This window comes from Delphinus delphis, chromosome 3 (assembly GCF_949987515.2).
Source record: "Delphinus delphis chromosome 3, mDelDel1.2, whole genome shotgun sequence".
NCBI classification, from domain to species: Eukaryota; Metazoa; Chordata; class Mammalia; order Artiodactyla; family Delphinidae; genus Delphinus; species Delphinus delphis.
The window spans coordinates 65948893-65973353 of record NC_082685.1 but is presented as its reverse complement, the minus strand read 5'-3'; positions in this window follow the sequence as shown (position 1 = coordinate 65973353).

Sequence of the window (24461 nt, the reverse complement as noted above, 5' to 3'; positions counted from 1 at the left end):
TGAGACCAAAAGTTTGGAAATCACTGTTCTAAAACATGAGATCACTTATGAACATTGTGGGAGGGTGATGTGCCAGGGTGCTTCTAAATCCAGATACCATGCCCACAGCAGCTGGAGAGTGAGTGTGGCTTTCAGGACATAGATATGAAGATACATTGGAGCTTTGAGAATCTTTGGTGTGTAAATCATCATTTAAGCAGTAGGTATGGTTGAAATGTCCCAGGATATGTACAGAGTGAGAGGAGAATGAGGACGAACTCCCAAGAAGTGGCAACCTGGAAAGACAGACATAAAAAGAAGAGTTTGCAAAGAAGGACCAAATGAAATGTCTAAAGATAAAGAAAGGAAGTGAGGAGAGTGGTGTCACAGAAATCAAGTGGCAAGCGTTTCAGCAAGAACAGAGTGGTCAGCGGTGTTAAATTCTGCTCAGGGGTGGAGAAAGAGAGGGCCCTGGTGACCCTGGTGAGAGATGTTTCAGTGACCAAGAGGGTAAGAGGTTGACAGAATTCACATGTAAACAGTTTTAGATAAAGTAGAAGATGAAAATTTTGAGACAGCAGCTCTCACAAGAATTCGGTTAAAAGGGAAAAAGAGAGGTGATGTAACTGGAGTTGGGCAGGGGGGACAGAGGATGGGTGAGGCTTTTGTAACAGGGAATGTTAATATCTAGCTCACAAAGTAGCTTTGTAATAGGGGCGGGGCGGGTACACAGCCGCTAACGGGAGACCCTTAGCGCGGAGGTTAGAGACCCCACTCCGCCCACCCAGGCTGTGTTCCCCGGGGCAGAGAGCACAGTGAGAGGCAGATCTCCGCCTTCTGCCTGGGGTCCTCCAGGCCCTTCCGCCTTGGGCTGGTGTGTGAGCTTGGGGGCCGGGCGCAGGCTGAGGGCTGTGTCCCGCAGGGCTCCAGAGCCCTCGCCGCGGCTGCCCACTGACCCGGCGCAGGCCTTGAAGCGGCAGTGAGCCTCTCCCCCATCGCCGCCTCCGAGACCTAATGGCCGCGGCAGTCTCCATGGGTCGCAGTCCTCGGGACCCGGCCCCGTTTGGGCGGCCTGAGGAGCCTGAGGGCCGGCTGGGTCCTGGGCACCTGGCTCCCTCATTGATGACGGCTGGGTGGGGTCTGGGGACCTGGTCCTGGGGGTGGGAGGACCCAGGCTGGGTGCTGGACAAACACTCCCGGGCAGGGTAACGGTCCAGCCCAGGGACCCCCTCCTCTTAGCCAGAGTCTGGACCTGGAGCCTTGGGACCTTGCCCTTTCGTGTCAGAACAGAGAATAACATTTGCTTGGTGGAGATTTACAGGAACATTGTGACCTGAACTCAAGAAAAACAAAATAGATCTGACACCCAGAAGTTTGCAACAACTAACCACGCCCCTCCCTTACCTTTCCTATAAAAGGGCTTTGCTGAAAGCTTTGGGGGAGTTTGGGTTTTTAAGGCCTGAGCCACCTTGCATGGCCCTGTCATAAACCTTTCTCTGCTCCAAACTCCGACGTTTTGGTGTTGTTTGGCCTCACTGTGCCTCGGGCACACGGACTTGAGTTAGGTAACAGCTTAATATTCCATTTATGTGGTTATCTTCATGTGTCTGTCTTTCTTGTCTAATTACAGGTACCTTGAGTTAAATGGTCTCTTTAACAGCCCTCTCTATATTCTCAATATCTGCTACTTATCTGACAAAGATCTTCACAGGAAGATCTATATATATTTGTTTAAATTAATTACTTACCTTTCTTACTCTTTCTTAGCATAAAGCAGGCTTATAGTTCTTAATAAACAATGGAAATAAAGGACTATCATCGCATTTGAAGGAAGCCTTAAAATGCTTATGTTAATAAGGCCATACAGCGAATTGATGTCATCTAGACAAGAGATTAACATATAAAAATTCTAAGAAATACAGAAAAATACAAATCATTTTTAACTCTCAGAAAAATGTGCATTCCTTGTTCCTCCCTGAAGAGGGAATGTGTATTAACTATATCTATTTCAAGCCAGTGGCAGCAGGGAAGGCAGAGGAGAGTCACCAACTGTGGAAGCTCTGAGAAAGGAATTGAGTTTTGACTGATGGAAAGATATACTCAATTCATCTCTGTACATCTAGTAAGTGGAACTTTGAAATCCTAAATATACACTAAGGTTATTAACAGTGACCTTTTAAAGATCTATGAAGTATTAGTGAAGTGAAATCATTACAGAAAATCAAGTGTTCAGAAGAAAATGAGCCTAATTAAAAGGGATGGTGATTAAAATTCATATGTCCGATTCATAATTCTTCTGTTATTTTTGTGAGATTACTCTAACATCTGTGTATTAAAAATTCCATTACGAACACAAAACACACAGGAGCCTCTATAGGCTCAAAAATAAAATTACGGGGGACATGTGTGTGCAGATTCACTTAGTTGTGCAACAGAAACTAACACGGTATTGTGAAGCAATTCTACTCCAATAAAGATCTATTAAAAAATAAAATAATAAAATAATGCACAGCCGAGAAATCAGCAGCATGCTAATGACATTTGTTTTATTCATTAGTGAGATGGATAATTGGTGAAGTGAATATTCTCTGCCGTAATCTTTCATTAAAGAAAGATTTTTCTTCTGAACTAGCAGTTTGTTTTAGAGCAGAGCCAACGACAGCCTCTCAAAATATATGAGGCTATGGTATCTAGCTCTAACTAATGATGGAAAACACTCAGGGCTAGTAAATCCTTAACTCTTTCAGTATGTGGGTAGAAAATAGAGTAGGGGCTAAACTTCAACCCAGTTTGTGATGGACATCTATTACATTCTTCATCCCCCATCAGTTTTGTATGCCCTTCCTCTTCCGGGGGAAATGTCTGCAGTATGATCATCACCTCCCCAGTGTGGAAATCAGAAGTAAATTGTCAGCCTCCGTTGCAGATAGGGTGAAGGTACATGATCAGAACACCGCAGTCAGACACACCTGCTGGGCCTTCCAGTCAGACATGAGTAACGGGAGCAACTAGATGCAGGAGGTGGGAGCAGGGAGAGCATTAGCTTCCCAGTTGTTGCAAGACTGGGTTCCTGCCGCAGAAGTACAGTCAGCACTGGCCGCAGTGCCAGTCACGTTGAACTTGTGGTATTTGGCACCCAACAGAGGCAGTGAGTACAGTTTCCTCAATAGTCTGGTTCTGTGTCACAATTTGGAGTATTACTGCTAGAAGCTCACTTTTGAGTCTATTCTTTTTTTTTTCTCAAAGTATCCCAGTGAATCTATTAACCACCTGATATTCTCAAATACATCACTTTTCTGATTAAACTAGCCAGAACAGATTCCACTGTTTACAACCAAGTGTTCTGACAGATACACCACGTAGCTCATAAATTGAAGGGGTGAGGGCAAATCAAGCTCTAAATGCTTCTTTGAGCTCTTTAAACCTTTACTGGAAGAATTTATGTGAAGTCAATATATTGGATGTTTCTACTCTAAAAGGTAGTGAAACTGAACAGCCAAGTACAAGGAGGGGCGCATGGTCGCCAGGGCTTTGGGTTTCCGTCTTGATACCACCATCACCAGCTCCGGATAAGTAACCTAACCACGTTGATTCTCAGTTGTACCACTTATGATAGATGACAGTAATACCTAACGATTGTTAGGATTAAATGGGATAATCTTTATAAAGTATTAGGGCAATGCTGCATACCAACGGACAAAGAGCTTTTATTAGCTATTGCTAATGCCTTATAATATTGGTGAATTTTCAGTTACAGAGAATCTAATCCACTCAAGCTACTTTAAGCAGAAAAGGATTCATTTTAGAGGATTAAATCACTTCCAGAATGTTTGGGAAGGCTGAAGAAATGGAGACTTGGGTAAGCTTCTAGAAAAGCCCCCAAAACTACCCACAGAATAGGCTAACAAGGAAGCTGCTATCTGAGTCCTGACCTGTCAAGTGTAGGAGCAGGAAGCCTTCTCATAACCAGGCAGCTTTTGCTAACACTGCTAGCTCCACCACCTGTGCTATGCTTGGGACTCTACCTGCTGAATCAGGAAATCACTATTCAATTTCCATCAAACTAAAACTAGGATTAACTTGGCCCATTTTTTAACCTTATATAAACAAAACTCATCTGTGTCAGCTATTCACCATCATGTATGTGAGATCCATGCATGCCGTTCTGTGTAGCAACAGTACAAAGTTTCATTGCTGTGTAGCAGGAGGAGGTAGGCAGAATAATGGCCCCCAAAGATGTCAACAATCCTAATACCTAGAACCTGTGAATGTTGCAATACTCGGCAAAGGAGAATTGATTTGCATATGGAATTGAGGTTGCTAATCAGCTGACCTTAATATAGGGAGAGTATTCTGGACTATCCAGGTGAACTCAAGGTAGTCGAGAGAGTTCTTAAAAGTAGAAGAGACAGAGAGAGTGATCTGAGAAGGACTGGGCTGGCTTTTCTCCTTTTAAGATGAAGGAGGTGGTCCAGGATAAAGTATGAAATGTAACAATTAAAAGTGGATGTCGTCTAAAAGCTGGAAAGGACAAGTAAACGGATTTTCCCTTAGAGCTTCCAGGAAGGAATACAGCCCTGCCAACACCTCGATTTCAGCTCATGGATCCCATGCCGGACTTCTGATCTGTGAAACTGTATGGTAATAACTTTGTGTTGTTTTCAACCACCAAGTTTGTGTTAGTTTGTAGTAATCTGTAGTTTTATAGAAAACTAATACACAGGGTTCCTCAACCTCAGCACTACAAACATTTTGGACTAGATAATTCTTTGCGGTGGGAGCTTCCCTGTATAAAGCAGGATGTTTAGCAGTGTTCTGGATTCTACCCACTAAATGCCATTAGCACTCCTGCCAGATGTGACAACTAAAATGTCTTCCAGATAGTGCCAAATGCCCCTGGGGACCAAAATCACTGCCAGTTGAGAATTTACACTGTATAGTATTTTATTTCAGAAATACACCACAATTTATTTAGACAATCTATTATTTGAAGATGCTTGGATTGTTTCCAAAATTATTGTTGCTAATAATGCTTCTATGACTATCCGTGCATGTGTTTTGGTTAATATATGTGCAGCTTACTGTTAGATATGTACGGAAAAATAGAATCACTTGGTCAAACAGTATGACTTCTGTAACTAATTTGCAATTCTACAGGCAAAGGAAAACTTATAGGAAAGTTTCTGTAGCATCCCATTCTCACTAATATTTAGTATAGCCTGCACTTTTCATTTTCTAGCCATTCGAGTGAGTGTGTACAGCATCTTCTTGTAATTTAAACTTGCATTTCCATGATAGCTAATAAATAACACATTTTTACAATATGGGTATTCCCACTCTGATAGTCTTGTCTATGTCTGATCAAGTCTCCAATCCTACTGTTTTTGCATTGTCTCTCTCTTCTTAGTTTGCAGGGGTTATTTTTAAATTCAGATACATGATCTTTGTTGGATATGTACGTATGTGGACTGGGTGATTGATCCTAATTATCTCAGTGCAGTACAGCTGTTACTCAGTGGGGTTGCAATTAAGTCTGGAATCCAGGTGAAACTCTGTAGTGCCTCTTAGGTGGGCATTTACCCTAATTTTTTGTATCCTCCACACTGTGAGAGTCCTTAAAAGTCTATTCTCGTTTGCAGTGGCTTTCCAATGTGGTTTGTTAGTCTCTATCTCTGTGCAAATGACTTGAGGAGACACCTCTTCAAGGGCAGGGCTCTCATCTCCCTGCCTCTCTTTTCATCAGGATCTTTGTTGTCCCAAATCTAGTTTTTTGTCTCTCTGGAACTATGCAGTTGCCAAAAGCCCTGCTGGTGTCTCTACTTCTTTTTTTTAATTATTTTTTTATTTTATTTATTTTTTTATACAGCAGATTCTTATTAGCTATTCATTTTATACATATTAGTGTATATATGTCAATCCCAATCTCCCAATTCATCACACCACCACCACTTCCCCGCCCCTCTGCCACCTTCCCCCCTTGGTGTCCATACGTTTGTTTTGTACATCTGTGTCTCAAATTCTGCCCTGCAAACTGGTTCATCTGTACCATTTTTCTAGGTTCCACATATATGCATTAATATATGATATTTGTTTTTTTCTTTCTGACTGACTTCACTCTGTATGACAGTCTCTAGATCCACCCACGTCTCTACAAGTGACTCAATATCATTCCTTTATATGGTTGAGTAATATTCCATTGTATATATGTACCACATCTTCTTTATCCATTCATCTGTCGATGGGCATTCAGGTTGCTTCCATGTCCTGGCTATTGTAAATAGTGCTGCAGTGAACACTGGGGTGCATGTGTCTTTTGGAATTATGATTTTCTCTGGGTATATGCCTAATAGTGGGATTGCTGGGTCATATGGTAATTCTATTTTTAGTTTTTTAAGGAACCTCCATACTGTTCTCCATAGTGGCTGTATCAATTTACATTCCCACCAACAGTGCAAAAGAGTTCCCTTTTCTGCACACCATCTCCAGCATTTGTTATTTGCAGATTTTCTGATGATGCCCATTCTAACTGGTGTGAGGTGATACCTCATTGTAGTTTTGATTTGCATTTCTCTAATAATTAGTGATGTTGAGCAGCTTTTCATGTGCTTCTTGGCCATCTGTATGTCTTCTTTTGAGAAATATCTATTTAGGTCTTCTGCCCATTTTTGGATTGAGTTGTTTGTCTTTTTCATATTGAGCTGCATGAGCTGTTTATATATTTTGGAGATTAATCCTTTGTCCATTGATTCCTTTGAAAATATTTTTTCCCATTCTGAGGGTTGTCTTTTCATCTTGTTTTCAGTTTCCTTTGCTTTGCAAAAGCTTTTAAATTTCATTAGGTCCCATGTGTTTATTTTTGTTTTTATTTCTATTACTCTAGGAGGTGGATCAAAAAAGATCTTGTTATGATTTACGTCAAAGAGTGTTCTTCCTATGTTTTCCTCTAAGAGTTTTATAGTGTCTAGTCTTACATTTAGGTCTTCAATCCATTTTGAGTTTATTTTTGTGTATGGTGTTAGGGAGTGTTCTAATTTCATTCTTTTACATGTAGCTGTCCAGTTTTCCCATCACCACTTATTGAAAAGACTGTCTTTTCTCCATTGTATATCCTTGCCTCCTTTGTCATAGATTAGTTGACCACAGGTGTGTTGGTTTATCTCTGGGCTTTCTATCCTTTTCCACTGATCTGTATTTCTGTTTTTGTGCCGGTACCATGCTGTCCTGATTACTGTAGTTTTGTAGTATAGTCTGAAGTCAGGGAGTCTGATTCCTCCAGCTCCATTTTGTTCCCTCAAGACTGCTTTGGCTATTTGGGGTCTTTTGTGTCTCCATACAAATTTTAAGATTTTTTGTTCTAGTTCCGTAAAAAATGCCATTGGTAATTTGATAGGGATTGCATTGAATCTGTAGATTGCTTTGGGTAGTATAGTCATTTTCACAATATTGATTCTTCCAGTCCAAGAACATGGTATATCTCTCCATCTGTTAGTATCATCTTTAATTTCTTTCATCAGTGTCTTATAGTTTTCTGCATACAGGTCTTTTGTCTCCCTAGGTAGGTTTATTCCTAGGTATTTTATTCTTTTTCTTGCAGTGGTAAATGGGAGTGTTTCATTAATTTCTCTTTCAGATTTTTCATCATTAGTGTATAGGAATGCAAGAGATTTCTGTGCATTAATTTTGTATCCTGCAACTTTATCAGATTCATTGATTAGCTCTAGTAGTTTTCTGGTGGCATCTTTAGGATTCTCTATGTATAGTATCATGTCATCTGCAAACAGTGACAGTTTTACTTCTTCTTTTCCAATTTGTATTCCTTTTATTTCTTTTTCTTCTCTGATTGCTGTGGCTAGGACTTCCAAAACTATGTTGAATAATAGTGGTGAGAGTGGACATCCTTGCCCTTCTGGCTTGTAGAGTTTCTGCTGAGACATCAGCTGTTAACCTTATGGGAGTTCCCTTGTATGTTGTCATTTTTCCCTTGCTGTTTTCAATAATTTTTATTTTTCTTTAATTTTTGCCAACTTGATTACTATGTATCTTGGTTTGTTTCTCCTTGGGTATCCTGTGTGGGACTCTGCACTTCCTGGACTTAGGTGGCTATTTCCTTTCCCATGTTAGGGAAGTTTTTGACTATAACCTCTTCATATATTTTCTTGGGTCGTTTCTCTCTTTTCCTTCTGGAACCCCTATAATGTGAATGTTGTTGCATTTAATGTTGTCCCAGAGGTCTCTCAGGCTGTCTTCATTTCTTTTCATTCCTTTTTCTTTATTCTGTTCCACAGCAATGAATTCCACCATTCTGTCTTCCAGGTCACTTATCCATTCTTCTGTCTCAGTTATTCTGCTATTGATTCCTGCTAGTGTATTTTTCAGTTCAGTTATTGAATTGTTCATCTCTGTTCTTTAATTCTTCTTGTTCTTTCTTAAACATTTCTTGCATCTGCTCGATCTTTGCCTCCATTCTTTTTCCAAGGTCCTGGATCATCTTCACTATCATTATTCTGAATTCTTTTTCTGGAAGGTTCCCTATCTCCACTTCATTTAGTTGTTTTTCTGGGGTTTTGTCTTGTTCCTTCATCTGGTACGTAGCCCTCAGCCTTTTCATCTTGTCTGTCTTTCTGTGAATGTGGTTTTTGTTCCACAGGCTGCAGGACTGTAGTTCTTCTTGCTTCTGCTGCCTGCCCTCTGGTGGATGAGGCTATCTAAGAGGCTTGTGCAAGTTTCCTGATGGGAGGGACTGGTGGTGGGTAGAGTTTGCTGTTGCTATGGTGGGTAGAGCTCAGTAAAACTTTAATCCGCTTGTCTGCTGATGGGGGAGAGGGCTGTGTTCCCTCCCTGTTGGTTGTTTGGCCTGAGGCCACCCAACACTGGGGCTTACCCAGGGTCTTTGGCTGGGCTAATGGTGGACTCTGGGAGGGTTCACACCAAGGAGTACTTCCCAGAACTTCTGCTGCCAGTGTCCTTGTCCTCACGGTGAGATATAGCCACACCCCTCCTCTTCAGGAGACCCTCCAACACTAGCAGGTAGGTCTGGGTCAGTCTCCTGTGGGGTCACTGCTCCTTCCCCTGGGTCCTGATGCACACACTACTTTGTGTGTGCCCTCCAAGAGTGGAGTCTCTGTTTCCCCCAGTCCTGTCAAATTCCTGCAATCAAATCCCACTAGCCTTCAAAGTATGATTCTCTAGGAATTCCTCCTCCTGTTGCCAGACCCCCAGGTTGGGAAGCCTGACAAGGGGCTGAGAACCTTCACTCCAGTGGGTGGACTTCTGTAGTATAAGTGTTCTCCAGTCTGTGAGTCACCCACCCAGCAGTTATGGGATTTGATTTTATTGTGATTGCACCCCTCCTACTGTCTCATTGTGGCTTCTTCTTTGTCTTTGGATGTAAGGTATCTTTTCTGGCGAGTTCCAGTGTCTTCCTGTTGATGACTGTTCAACAGTTAGTTGTGATTCTGGTGCTCTCGCAAGAGGGAGTGAAAGCACGTCCTTCTACTCCGCCATCTTGAACCAGTCCTCAGTGTCTCTACTTCTTGTCTGTAGGTCTCCACCTAGTTTCCCTCCCTTTCCCACCCCCAGTATGTCACAGCAAAGAATTGTCAAATACCTTGAGTGGAAAGCGGAGTTCAGCCCACCTATCCACACTTCTCTTCACTTTATGATCTTGTTTCCCATCGTCTGGTTGCCTGGGAGCACTCCTATATACCTTCAAACAGATGATTTTGTATTTTAGAGCAATTTAGTAATTGGCTTTCTAAGTATTCTCCATAGGATAAATGGTCTGCTAATTTCCATCATAGCTGGAAGCAGAAGTGCCCCAGTGAAGTTGTAAGGCCTGAGATCTCGCATTCATTTATATCCATCCTCAATTCCCTCCCCCTCATTCAATATCATTGTTCTACACTGTAATTTATCATCCCACAATATTCAACTCTGTTGCTGATTTTCGGCTGCACCAGCCCTTGTAGCCAGCAATAAGAGATTGTTTCAGGAAAATCATAGAAGCTCTCTCACTATGACTTGTGCTGAGAATTTATAATTATAATGCTGTTATTTTTGTTCTTCTCCAGTACAGTTAGAAGCAGGGAGCCTTCCACCACACCCGGGGTTTGTATTTTTAGCTCTCACTCAAATGGTTCAGTGCAATAGTTACTAGGTCTAAGAAAGGTTCAGCTTTATTTCTCATCAAATGACCACAGTTAAAAATTGTTTTGCCATGGTCAATCATGGACCACTTTCTTCCCATTTCGTGTTCATACAAATTCTTTCCAGGTAAGATAACCCAGATTTCCTATTTCCCATGACCTATAGACATCCCTGTTACTGAGAAGTACATTGTTTCAGAAACACATTATTTGGTTTAATCTAAAAGAGGAATGTTTACTACTCTTCTAGAATGGTTAGAAGAACTGAAGAAATAGACTGTAAGCTAAACTTCTAGGGAAAAAATAGCAAAACGATCTATAACTTGGGCCATTAAAAGTCCTGCCACAACTGTTGTAATCCACAAGCTGTAGATTCAGGAGTTGCTTCTGGTCTCCAGAACGATGCCACTTCTGCCATGTCCTGCATCATCAAAATGAGCTCAAGCCTCACCTTTCCCTCTCTTACTTGGTTTTGAATCCAACTTTCATATGAGTATATTTGATGAGCAAAATTAAGTTCATTTCTGATATCCTCTGATTTCCTGCAAGAGATGAGGAAAATGCAGCATGGAGTTTCCAGCCTCTGCAGTACAGGAAAGCATTTGAGAGGGAAACTGGAACTCCTGACAAGCCAATCTACAGTGTCCACCACTGTCCACCACCCTCCTCATGACCTATTTCCCAATGTATACATTATTCTTATTTTTTGACATTATCTGACCAGAATGTCTTGCTTATAGCCCCCTTACACTGTATGATCAACACTGAAGTATTTTATTCTGCAAACCTGCTTCTCTCCCTGTTCTCTCTCTCAGTGAAGAACAATAGAGTTCCAAACTAGAGGCCTGTGAGGTGGCCTAGAAGCTTTCCAGTTTCTTTCCATAGTGCATTCCAGTCCTAGCTACACAAGCACCCAATACTGGGGATTCTGTCTATTTCATAATATGCGTTTTATCTTCTCCATTCTCTCTGCTACTTAGTTCATTTAAACTTTTTCATTTCTTTCTTAGATTATTGTAATAGCCTTTTAATTGTTCTTATTCCATGTACTCTTTCTTTCCATGTACTAATCTCCAAACAGAACATGTCCTTCCCGCTACTGATGAAGGTCTTTTTCACTTTGCCCCACCTATATGCACTCTTCCCCCAGCCATACACAGCTACTAGTAATTGACCAAGTTCATTTTGTATTTTTACACTTCTTTCACTCTCATTCATATTATTCCCTTTGCCTGTTTGAATGCCTTTCCTAAGTCTTACCCATCCTTTAAAACTCTGTTCAAGTGTCACTTATTCCAGGAAGTTCCCCAAACTTCCTTCTGCTTTAGATGAGCATAACACTAGTATAACATCAGACATACTCTTCCATTATCAAGGCTTCACCTCTCTGTTTTTCCCCTAGGCTATCAGATCCTTGAGGGCAGGTGTCACATTTATTAAACTTGGACTGCCTAAAGTATAAAGTTAGAGCTGAAGTTGAGTAGTCAGTCATATTTGTGGGGAAAAAAATAGTGATTAGAGTAGAAATCTTAGCAGTATTTTGCAAAGCTTATAGATTTGATTATAATTTTTAGTTCATTGTAAGCTGGAACTTGGCAGTTTGTTTTCCATACTTGCTGTGTTTTCAATAAATGACAGTGATGAACAAACTTTACTAACTTTGGCCAGGAAGGCTTGTTCTAAAAAATTTTCTGTTTCAATTAGGGTCCATAAATTTAACAAGCTATACAGGCATATCTCTTTTATTGTGCTTCAATTTATTGAGTTTTGCAGATGTGCTTTTTACTAATTGAAGGTTTGTGGCAGCCATGTGTCAAGGCCATTAGCATCATTTTTCCAACAATATTGACTCACTTTGGGTGTCTGTGTCACATTGTGTTAATCCTTGTGCTATTTCAAGCTTTTTCATTATTAATATTTTGTTATGGTGATCTGCGATCAGAGATCTTTGTTACAAGTTTCAGATGATGCTTAGCGTTTATTAGCAATTGTCTTTTTAAATTAAGGTATATACATCATTTTTTAGACATAATGCTATTTCACACTTATCAGATTACAATATAGTATAAACATAGCTTTTATATGCATTGGGAAATCAAAAAATTTGTATGACTTGCTTTATTGTGATACTTTATTGCAGTGGTCTGGAGGCTAACCCAAAATATCTCTGAGGTATACCTGTATTAAAGTCTCATGTAGACCACTTTTTCTAAAGTATTGAGGTTTTTTTTGAATAGTTCTTTTTTTATTGAAGTATAATTGATTTATAATATTATATTACTTTCAGGCATACAACAAAATTATTCAATTTTTTATAGATTATACTACACTTAAAGTTATTATAAAGTATTGGCTATATTCCCTGTGCTGTACAATATATCCTTGCATCTTATTTATTTTATACATAGTAGTTTGTACCTCTTAATCCCCTACCCCATCTTGCCACTCTCCCATCCCTCTTCCCACTGGTAGCCACTAGTTTGTTCTCTGTATCTGTGAGTCTGTTTTGTTTTTTAACTATTTATTTATTCATTTATTTATTTTATTTTTTAGATTCCACATATAAGCGATAACATATAGTATTTGTCTTTCTCTGACTTTCTCTGACTTATTCCACTTAGCATCATACCCTCCAGGTCTATCCATGTTTTTGCAAATGACAGAATTTCATTCCTTTTTTGTGGCTGAGTAGTATCCCATGGTATAAATATACCACAACTTCTTTATGCATTCATCTGTTGATGGATGCTGAGCTTGCTTTCATATCTTGGCTATTGTGAATAATGCTGCTATGAACATTGGGGTGCATATATCTTATTAATTTAGTGTTCTCATTTTCTTCAGATATATACCCAGGATTGGAATTTCTGGATCACATGGTAGTTCTACTTTTAGTTTTTTGAAAAACTTCCATACTGTTTTCCATAATGGCAATGCCAGTTTACATTCCCACCAACAATGTACTAGGGTTCCCTTTTCTCCACCTCCTCGCCAACATTCGTTATTTGAGGTCATTTTGACAATAGCCATTCTGACAGGTGTAAGATGATATCTCATTGTGGATTTGATTTGCGGTTCCCTGATTATTAGCGATTTTGAGCATTTTTCAATATGCTTGTGAAGTGTTAAGCATTTTTCAAATCAATTCTAACATTGTAGGGTGAATTCTAAAACTTTACCTTAATTGAATATATTCTTTAATGCAGCCACATTCCTTTAAAATGTTTCCAGAAATAACACACCTCTCTGATATGGCACACATGCTTTGAAAGTAATTCTGTCCTTTTTATATAAAGACCACACTACAGATAAGGGATTGGTAGACCATGTATTTTAGCTAATAAACACCCAATTGTGAACACATGTTTTACCAAACATAGTCCTGAAGTTTGCAAAAGCAGCATGCATTTTGTTTGTTCAAACAAAATGTCAAAAATGTCCAACCAAAACTAGAGGTTTATCTCTGACTTAGAAATAGAGCAAAGCTAGGCTCTAACCAGCTTCTTAATCAAACTGTATTCAAAGAACAGTAATAAGATTTTAATCGAATTCCTTGAAAAATGGTGAGATGGCAAATAAACTTGGGAAATGATGAGTTAAACAAATTTGAACAGGTTTGTTTTTGTCTTGTGTTATGTTTGGTTCTTACAGTAAGACTGTCAAATCTTAATATGGTAATAAGAATTTTGTTGATTCTCTAAGAAAATGTTAGACTACGCAGTGTCCCCAAATTTACCTGACCACAGAATTTCCCCCCACTCCAAATAGGCATACTTTTTGCTGGTTTTCAGATTACCTGTTTACATTTTTCAGAGAAAATGATTCTGAGAGCTCGGTTTGGGAGATGCTATCCTAACAAAAAGAACTGAGTTGCTAGGAAATCTTGACAACAACTTCATAAAAAAATATTCTAAACAATAAATTAAACCTTGGAAATCAGAAAAAGTTATATAGATATTTATATATTTTTTTAAAAATCAGTAATAAAAATCATCTATTTTTAAATTTTTATTGGAGTATAGTTGATTTACAATGTTGTGTTAGTTTCAGGTATACAGCAAAGTGAATCAGTTATACATATACATATAGCCACTCTTTTTTTCGATTCATTTCCCATATAGGCCATTACAGAGTACTGAGTAAAGTCCCCTGTGCTGTACAGTAGGTCCTTATTAGTTATCTATTTTATATATAGTAGTGTGTATATGTCAATCCCAATCTTCCAATTTATCCCTCCCCCTCCTTACCCCCTGGTAACCATAAGTTTGTTTGCTACATCTATAACTCTATTTCTATTTTGTAGATAAGTTCAGTTGTACCTTTTTTTAGATTCCCCATATAAGTGATATCATATGATATTTGTCTTTCTCTGACTTACTTCACTCAGTATGACAATCTCTAGGTCCATCCATGTTGCTGAAAATGGCATTATTTCATTCTTTTTTATGGCTAAGTAATATTCCATTGTATATATGTGCCACATCTTCTTTATCCATTCCTCTCTTGATGGTCATTTAGGTTGCTTCCATGTCCTGGCTATTGTAAATAGTGCTGCAATGAACATTGGGGTGCATGTATCTTTTTGAAATATGGTTTTCTCTGGATAAATGTCCAGAAATGGGATTCCTGGATCATATGGTAGCTCTATTTTTAGTTTTTTGAGGAACCTCCATACTGTTCTCCATAGTGACTATACCAGTTTACATTCTCACCAACAGTGTAGGAAGGTTCCCTTTTGTCTACACCCTCTCCAGCATTTATTGTTTGTAGATTTTTTTGTTTGTTTGTTTCTTTGTTTGTTTTTGTGGTACGCAGGCCTCTCACTGTTGTGGCCTCTCCCGTTGCGGAGCACAGGCTCCGGACGCGCAGGCTCAGCGGCCATGGCTCACGGGCCCAGCCGCTCCACGGCACGTGGGATCTTCCCGGACCGGGGCACGAACCCGCGTCCCCTGCATCGGCAGGCGGACTCTCAACCACTGCGCCACCAGGGAAGCCTGTTTGTAGATTTTTTTGATGATGGTCATTCTGACTGGTGTCAGGTGATGCCTAATTGCAGTTTTGATTTGCATTTATCTAATAATTAGTGATGTTGAGCAGCTTTTCATGTGATTTTTGGCCATCTGTATGTCTTCTTTGGAGAACTGTCTATTTAGATATCCCACCCATTTTTTGATTGGGTATCTCCTTCTACTGAGTGCATTCTCAGCAAGGGAAACAATGACTGGTTTGCAGGAGTGTTGTTCGTTTTTTCGTTGGCAGTATTATACCTAGATTCCTGATTAATATTGTCAGAAATGAAATCCTTTCTTTAGAACTCATTTCTACATTCAATAGCTGGCTGTGACAGGAATATCTCTATTGAAACGTCAGAAGCTGTGCTTCTGGTATATCAATCTCTGAGAGATGTGCTAAGTTCACTTTCAAGTCTCAAACTGTGTTGTTGAACCTATAAATGGATCAATATACAATTAGATGCCAATTAGATACCAATCTATGCTTATTATAACTGTAGTTCATTTCTTATTGAGATACAATTCATGTAACATAAAAGGCATTTTATGTTATACATTTAAAAATGTATAATTCAGTAGGTTTGATATATTTATAACATTGTACAATCATCCCCACTATCTAATTTCAGAACATTTTCATCACTACCCCCTAAAATATCTTGTACCTCTTAGCAGTCACTCCTAATTTTCCCCATTTTCTCACCACCCTTAATCTACTTTCTTTGTGTATTTTCCTATTTTGATTATTTTGTATGAATGAAAGTATATAATATGTGACCTGTTATGTCTGGCTTCTTTCACTTAGCATAATGTTTTCAAGGTTCATCCATGTAGTAACATGAATCAGTACTTTATTCTTTTTTATCGTTGAATAGTATTCCATTGTATAAACATAGCAAATTTGTTTATCCATTAATCCATTAAGAGACGTTGAGTTGTTTTCACTTTTTTGGCTATTATGAATAATGTTGCTATGAATGTTAGTGTACAAGTTTTTGTGTGAATTTGTTTTTGATCTTCTTGGATATGTACCTAAGAGTAGAATTGCTGGGTTATATAACTTTATGCTTAACTTTTTGAGAAACTGTCAAAATATTTTCCACAGAGGCAGTACCATTTTTCATGCCCATCAGCAACATATGAAGATGCCAATTTTTCCATTTTCTCGTGAACATATTTTCCCCCAAAATATGAACAAATTTATAACTCAACAATAAAAAGGCAACTCCCCCCCAAAAAATGGGCAAATTATTTAAATAAACAATAAGATATACAAATAGCTAATGAGCACTTGAGAAGATGCTCAACATAATTAGTCATTAGGGAAATGCAAATCAAGACAAGATACCACATCTAGTTCTTTTTAAATTGAGTAGAACAACACCCTGTCACTTTTTTTCTTAATTTTTCTTGAGAATATCCATAGTTAGCTCCAGGGCAGGGCAACTAAATTCATCAAATATTAAAACCCTGGTGATCTTTATCCTTCTGTAAGACTTTGACTAAGGGTTATTTTTAGCAATAGGCATTGAAACTCAGCTTGCCCATTTCATTATTAACCCTGTTGCTTTCTCTCTTTATTCAAGTTTCTACTTCATGCACATTATCAGAGTTAGAGTCTATATTTTTCCCTATGCGTTCCCTAAATCTGTGATAACCTTTGGCCACCCAGAAGGGATTAATTTCCAATTTCAAGAAAAGACTTTACCTCTCAAACAGTATTTGACTACATGTTCCTTGTGGACTATTGCCAGCCCCTCCTTACTACCATTTTCTGGCTCCTATCTTTGTATAGTTTAATCTTTGATCCAAAAAGCCTTCATTCTTAAATGGATCATATTTCTTTTTAAAGACTATTCAAGAGCTCAAATTTAAAACACAGTTAAATATAACTTCATATAGCATTGAATAGAAATATCAAGGTGAAATTTCAGAGTGTATCAGACAAGATAGTAACATTTTTATAGCTAAAATTTATGAAAATTATAAGATCATCTTCTCTGCAGTTAGGTATGTTTTTGAGAAATGCTTCTAATATATGTACAACACTCAGACAGACATACACGTGTTTCTAATAAAATACTGGAAGAAAAACCTTTAGAATAGAAGGTAGTGACCTACTCAGTTTTTTCTGTATGTTCTATCTTTGAGACTGCAAAATTTCACAGGTAAAATTTTGGTTTAAAAGATAATGGAAAGTAAAAAGAAATGAAATTGAGTTGTTTATAGTGAGGTGGATGAACCTAGAGTCTGTCATACAGAGTGAAGTAAGTCAGAAAGAAAAACAAATACCACATGCTAACACATATATATGGAATCTAAAAAAAAAAAAAAGTGGTTCTGAAGAACCTAGGGACAGGACAGGAATAAAGACGTAGATGTAGAGAATGGACTTGAGGACACGGGGAGGGGGACGAAGTGAGAGAGTGGTATTGACATATATATACTAACAAATGTAAAACAGATAGCTAGTGGGAAGCAGCCACAAAGCACAAGGAGATCAGCTCGGTGCTCTGTGACCACCTAGAGGGGTGGGATAGGGAGGGTGGGAGGGAGACGCAAGAGGGAGGGGATATGGGGATATATGTATAAGGATAGCTGATTCACTTTGTTATACAGCAGCAACTAACACAACAATGTAAAGCAATTATACTCCAATAAAGATGATTAAAAAAAAGATAATGGGAAGTACTTACAAGAATCATTCCATGTGCATGTTAAACCCTTTTCTTCATGACAAGGCATAATAAGGTCATTTTAAAATATAAGCCTTGCTCATTTCTGCATGCCAGTAAGAAAAATACTGTATCGTATAATTGCTTTAAAAGAGGTCATTAAAAGTGAGAAATATATCTTTGCATGACATTTGCAGCTTTATAAAACTGCTTTATTTCCCAGTTTAGAAGAATATGCAGAAGCATATACGTCAATGCTTGAGTAAATTATGAGAGACCATATTGGCAATACTTATTTTAGAAGCATTTGTCTCTCAGTGGAATTTTGATGAATGTCTTCAATGTATATTTATGCATATTAACAACATTTGAACTCCTCCTCGACTATAGTACTGCCTTTCAAATATTGAGCTTTAAATCAGGCCTAAAAGGTTTCCTTAAAGGTGATGTTTTTCATTTTATCTCTGAGCATACACTTGCTTATTCCTCATCCAAGGTGCAGTCATCTGCATTACATAACCTATTTTGTTTCAGAATCAGGAATCTTTTCATTTTCCCCAGAGAATCATTTCAGGTTATAAACCTAAGCTCAAGCCTTAGAAACCAATGTGTCCCATGTGAGGTAGCCTTTGGTTTGTAATCCATTCTCAACCCACTGGACAGTCAATACTAGTGAGAAATATTCAAGAACAAGATCCATGACTTGAACATTCAAAGGACTTTTAAAGCAAAATTGATTTATTTTATTAGTAAGAGGCTACAGTTTCCTTTTATATATTCTTTATCCACGTGTGGTCCTCTGTTAGGTATGCTGCCTTTTGATGATTTACACTTAAGGGGGCATGCTAAGTATTTTTATAGGTATTTTCATCTCCCTTCATTGCTAACAGACTTGAAAAATGAAATGTGTTTCCTCTATTACTGATTTTTATCACTTTCCCTGTGGGTTCTTATCTCTCGACTCTTAATGAAACAGGAACAAGCTGACGTCTGCATTTGCTCTGTCATTCAGCCAAGAGCTGATTGTAAAATGTGCAGCGGGATGTCAGGACTGTCCATAAAGCGCCAATTCCTTCTGGGCATAATTCACAAATATTATATCACTTCTCCATGTTAACATCAAGCCTGACCATTTCCCAAATCTCTAGAGCTGCAACGCAGCTCTCATCCTTTGATCTTTCTGAAGGGCCTCTGCAATTCAGGAAAAGAAGAAATTATAATGGCCATGGACCATTATGGGAGCTGTCTTAAAAACTGTTCTCCCAGTCTCCTCCATTTTATTTAATCTCTTTAATTGGATTCTCCCAACTTTCTGAAAGTAGGAGCTGCATCACTAACTCTTTAACACTGTATCAATGGACACATCTGCTGGATCCAGATATCATGACTTCTCGGAACTAGTGTTTTTCCATACCTTTTCAACTCAGATTTTAACAGCAGGCATTTTTTCAAGGGAATTTTAAAGCAATTTAGGTTAAAAAAAATTTTTTTTTATTTTTTGATATCAACATCAGAAAAAGTCAAAAGTATAAAAGTGAGCAGATGAAAAAACACAGATTTTATGTCTTGAGTCAAATATAATTGATATTTATTGAACTCTCATTATGTGTAAAGCAATGTCTTAGGTACTCAACCTGAATAACCTCATTCAGTCCTTATAACAAGCTGAGGTGGATAGTATTATCATCCCCATTTCACAGATTAGACAAAAACTGATAATGAGTAACATGCCCAGAATCATATACTAAAAAAAGGGGTCCTGTGATTAAGATTAAAACTTCTCTAAATTGGCACAGCTTCAAAACAGAAGACACTGAGCTCCTTAGCTTAGCCCTAAGAAACTAGACTCTGGGCCACTGTTTTCTTTTGTTGAATAATTACTCTTCTCTGAAGGGAATAATCTAAACTACGAACTTTAGTTCATACATCATTACTCAATTTTTGGATAATATCTACCCTCTTTATCACAAAACCTTTGTCATAACAACTGAATAAAATAATGTAAAATATAAACATAAAATTTTAAGTATTCTTATACCGATGGACATGTATATATATACATAAATGAGGATAGTACATATATATGAGCATGAAATATATATATTTGTATTTCATCTTCGTAAGAACCCTTTTTGGTAGATATAAAATTTGGTAGATATAAAATGTAGGCACGTTTGGATTGGCAAAAGCATAGGCACGTGAATGGACAGTAAATGAAAGAGAGAGAAAGACATTTCTTCCCACTAGAAATGGGCAATATTTGTGGAGAAAATCAATCTCTGTAAAAACACAACCAATAAAGATCTTGTATATATAATCCTGGATAAATTTCAGCTGTAGAAGTTGAGGATTATCTGAAAATCATAACACAAGCCATAGCCATTCTTGGACAGAACATCATGGGACAAGAGCAGGTGGTAGAAATCTAAGAGGCCCAGGCCAACCAGAGTGATTAAAGAAGAGGAACCCCTCCCAGAAATGAACAAAGAGCATTCTTGAGTTACTAGCTAAGTGTTTTCGCTAAATTCTGGGAAGAAGAACAAGAAGTTTATACTAGAAATCTGGTGTATATTATTAATATGATTTAGGCATTTGTTCTAAGTTAATTGTATTAAAAAATTGGGTGTAATTATCTTCCCTGAAGTCATGAGTTTAAGGACCCATCCAGGTATTCTGTTCTAGATAAGTATTTGAATTTTATCACAATGGCAATGAAAATAAGTGAGATAACCCCCCTGGGGCTAGTTCTAGACTTTTTGAGTCTGTATGGCTTGAAAAATGACACCACTGAGGTGGTTTGTGCCAGCAGCATTCCCTTTCTGATGGGTAGACATGGGCAGGAAAGATTGTGTTTCTGTGAGAGGCATTTCTATGCCCTGCAAGATGATGTCTTCATGATGCCTGGGGCTTGGAGTGGGCTGCGGAGAGCATCTGGCCCACTTGCAATAGCTGCAGAGGAACTGGAACACTTGTTTGCTCAACTCCTTTTCCATTTTTCAGCAGAAAACATTCTGAGAGCAGCTTGTTCTGAAATGTATCCTGTGTGTCAGGTTAACACAGAAGAAACAGGCAAACAGGTTGTGTTTAATGTCCTTTGATACACAGAAGACAAAACAATTAGAAAAGGACAAAGACAGTATGGTTTGCTGTACTGGAAGTGAGGATCAGGAAGTCTGAGTCCCAGTGGCAGATGGATCACTAATTATATGACCTTGGTACCACACTGCTTTGAGGCTCTTCCAATTCTGTATGCATTCTGTGCCAGGCCTGTCACCTCAAGGAAAAACTTCATCTCCACTATTGCCATCACCAAGAAGAAGAATTGCAACGGATTGTTCAAAATCAAGGATGTCGGCAGACAGCCTGGCAGGAAAAGAGCATGAGAAAGCCATCTATGGCTCCTAATCACGTTTACCCGAGGAAGAAAAAAAAATGTTGAGACATTTCAGGTTTGATAAAATCACAGAGCGGTTGAAAAATACTGAAAATGCCAGAAGTCCCCAAAATCTCTGCACAAGCTCAAATTGGAAGTGACATACCAGAACCCATAGACAAAATCCAGGAGGCCAGGAACTGATAGTGACTGATGGACAGCAGTCCGTCAGCTCCCCTTCTGACGCTTTCCTCCAAGTTGGAGTACCAGGTGCCGAAATACCCTGTAGGTCCAGTGTTGAGTTAAACTGTAGGCCAAGGAGAGAGAAATTATTAACAATGTTAAAATGTTAAGAGAAAATAAATGTAAAGAGGGTGTAATAGAGATTAATAGACTGATTACTTCCTTCCATTTTTATAGTTTTTAACACAATATCAGAAGCTTATTTTTTTAATGATGTATGTGTGCTACCAAAAACCAAAAAGTAAATTAATAAATATTAAAAAATAGGAGATAACTGAATCAGGTAAGCTGTCTCTTACAGAATACTGCCATAAGACTCATTCTTACCTGGGTATGCTAAACCAGGGAATGGTACAAAATTCTTTCTTTGCTAAATAAAGAAAGCAGGCTACAGTCAGGGTCACCGCTAGCCCGTAAGCCTCTTTGGTGCTAACAAGAAAAAAATGTCCCCTCTGGGCAGATAAAGCCTTGTGGATACTCGGCTTGGAGAGTGGATGATGTCTTTGAGCAAATGAGAAAACTGCAGCCCTTCCTCTATGCAGATGCAGTTCCATAATGGGTCCCAATTGCAGACTGGATTTTAGCCCCCATTTACCTGCTTGGTGAGGCACTACTGTGCAGTACACTTTCTGCACAACAGAATGTGACATCAGTGCTTGTACTTTAATCTCATTTTTATACACAAAAAGTTAATGTATGATATTTGGAAAGATATACTAACCTGTCAACAGTCTCTTGGTATCTCTGAATTGTGAAATTGTGATATTTTTATGAGTTTTATGATCTGTAATTTATATATAAAATTATACTCAACCAATCAGTATCATTACTGAAGTAAAAAAAATAAATAGTAAAAACGATTAACATTTAAATCCCCTTTTCACTGAGGTTTTCTCTCATATCAACAATTTTGCCACTTGTTTTCACTTTCTATTACGATCTACTATTCCAGTTGTTATGTATTAAATGAATTCTGGTCACTGGCATTTGTCTGGCGTTGTCTGATCACTGGCATTAGATATTCCTACAGATACTGGGGTGTGGAAGAAAGCTAACTCTGAATCTTGCATCTAACACTTTCTACTTTGGTAATCTTGGTCACTTATTCCAAAACTGTTTCCTCATCTGTAAGATGTAATATTTAGATTGCAAAATTACTAAAAAGGATACAATTACTGTATATAATGTGGCTACGCATCAGGGGTTTTAAATAATGGTAATTATTTTTTTCCAATTTCTTCAAAACTTACTTTTATTATACCCTGCACAAAAATATTAAAATCTCCTATGACTCCCGGTGGCATTATCTGGTCACTCATCTCAGGCAAAACTACACTTTAAGTAATTCCTAAAATATGTTTGCTCAAAGAAATTTTATTTCATTTCTCCTAAGTATATGTGTCTGAATTTGTGAAGGGTTGGAATGAGAATTAGCTGAACTATTCAGAACAGGAAAGAAGTGTTTACCTAAAATATTCATAGGCACGAGTTGGCATTAAGAGTAGGAATAATTTTCATGATGGGTGATGTCACATAGAGGTGGCAGAGGCAGGAAGTGGAGAAAGGAGGTGGATGGGAGGTAGAGGGGAGATGGTGAGGCAGCCTGCACTGCCTGTCCACAGTGTCCCTGAAAATAAGCCGTCAACCACTAATCTCTGGATTGTTAGCTGACTTAGAAAACAGCATAGAAAATAGCTTGGAGATAATCTTGTAGGAAGAGTCAAAGTTTTGATTTCTAGTGCCAATTCCACAATTTCTGACTTCACAATCTTTAGCAAACTCAAATTTTCAGACTGACAGTGTTGTTATCTCTAAAATTTGGGGAAAAAATATTATTCTAATTTTCTGAAGATAAAAAGAGATAAATATAAAAAATTGTATTTTATATACAGTATTTTTATTGTAGTTGATTTACAATGTTGTGTTTTAGGTGTATAGCAAAGTGATTCAGTTATACATACATATATATCTTTTTTCTCCAGATTCTTTTCCCTTATAGGTTATTACAAAATATTGAGTATAGTTCCCTGTGCTATACAGTAGGTCCTTGTTGCTTACCTATTTATATATAATAGTGTGTATATGTTAATCCCAAACTCCTAACTTATCCCTCCCCCGTACTTTCCCCCTTTGGTAACCATAAGTTTGTTTTCTATATCTGTGAGTCTGTTTCTGTTTTGTGGGTGAGTTCATTTGTGTCATATTTTAGATCCCACATATAAGTGATATAATATGGTGTCTGTCTTTCTCTTTCTGACTTCTCTTAGTATGAGAATCTCTAGGTCCATCCGTGTTGCTGCAAATGGCATTATTTCATTCTTTTTTATGGCTGAGTAATATTCCATTGTATATATGTACCACATCTTCTTTATTCATTCATCTGTCAATGGATATTTAGGTTGCTTCCATGTCCTGGCCATTGTAAATAGTGCTGCAGTGAACATTGGGGTGCATGTATCTGTTCGAATTACAGTTTTCTCTGGATATATGCCCAGGAGTGAGATTGCAGGATCATATGGTAATTCTATTTTTAGTTTTTTAAGGAACCTCCATACTGTTCTCCACAGTGGCTGTACCAATTTACATTCCCACCAACAATGTAGGAGGGTTCCTTTTTCTCCACACCCTCTCCAACATCTATTATTTTTAGACTTCTGTGATTTATTATTACCTAGAGTTAGGTTGACAGTCTTCCTCTCCTGTTGACTGAAGCTTCCCAGGTGCTGAGCTAGAAGAAGACCTAGAGGAGTACAACCAAGACTGACGTTGCAGCATAGGTGCCAGGGATGTTTACTCGGTCATTCGTTAAATACTTATTAAGTACCTTCTGTATGCCAGAAATTCTCCTAAGCACCTGGGATTCAGTGGTAAATAAAGCAAAGATAATACTATACCTCATGGATACAAACTATACTAAGGTAAGCTCTAAAAAGGAAATTGTAGGCTGCTGCAAGATGGGACACAGGATCTGGTCAGGTAATTCTTAAGGAAAGGACATTTAACACAAGAGCTAAATAACAAAGAGGGGTTAACC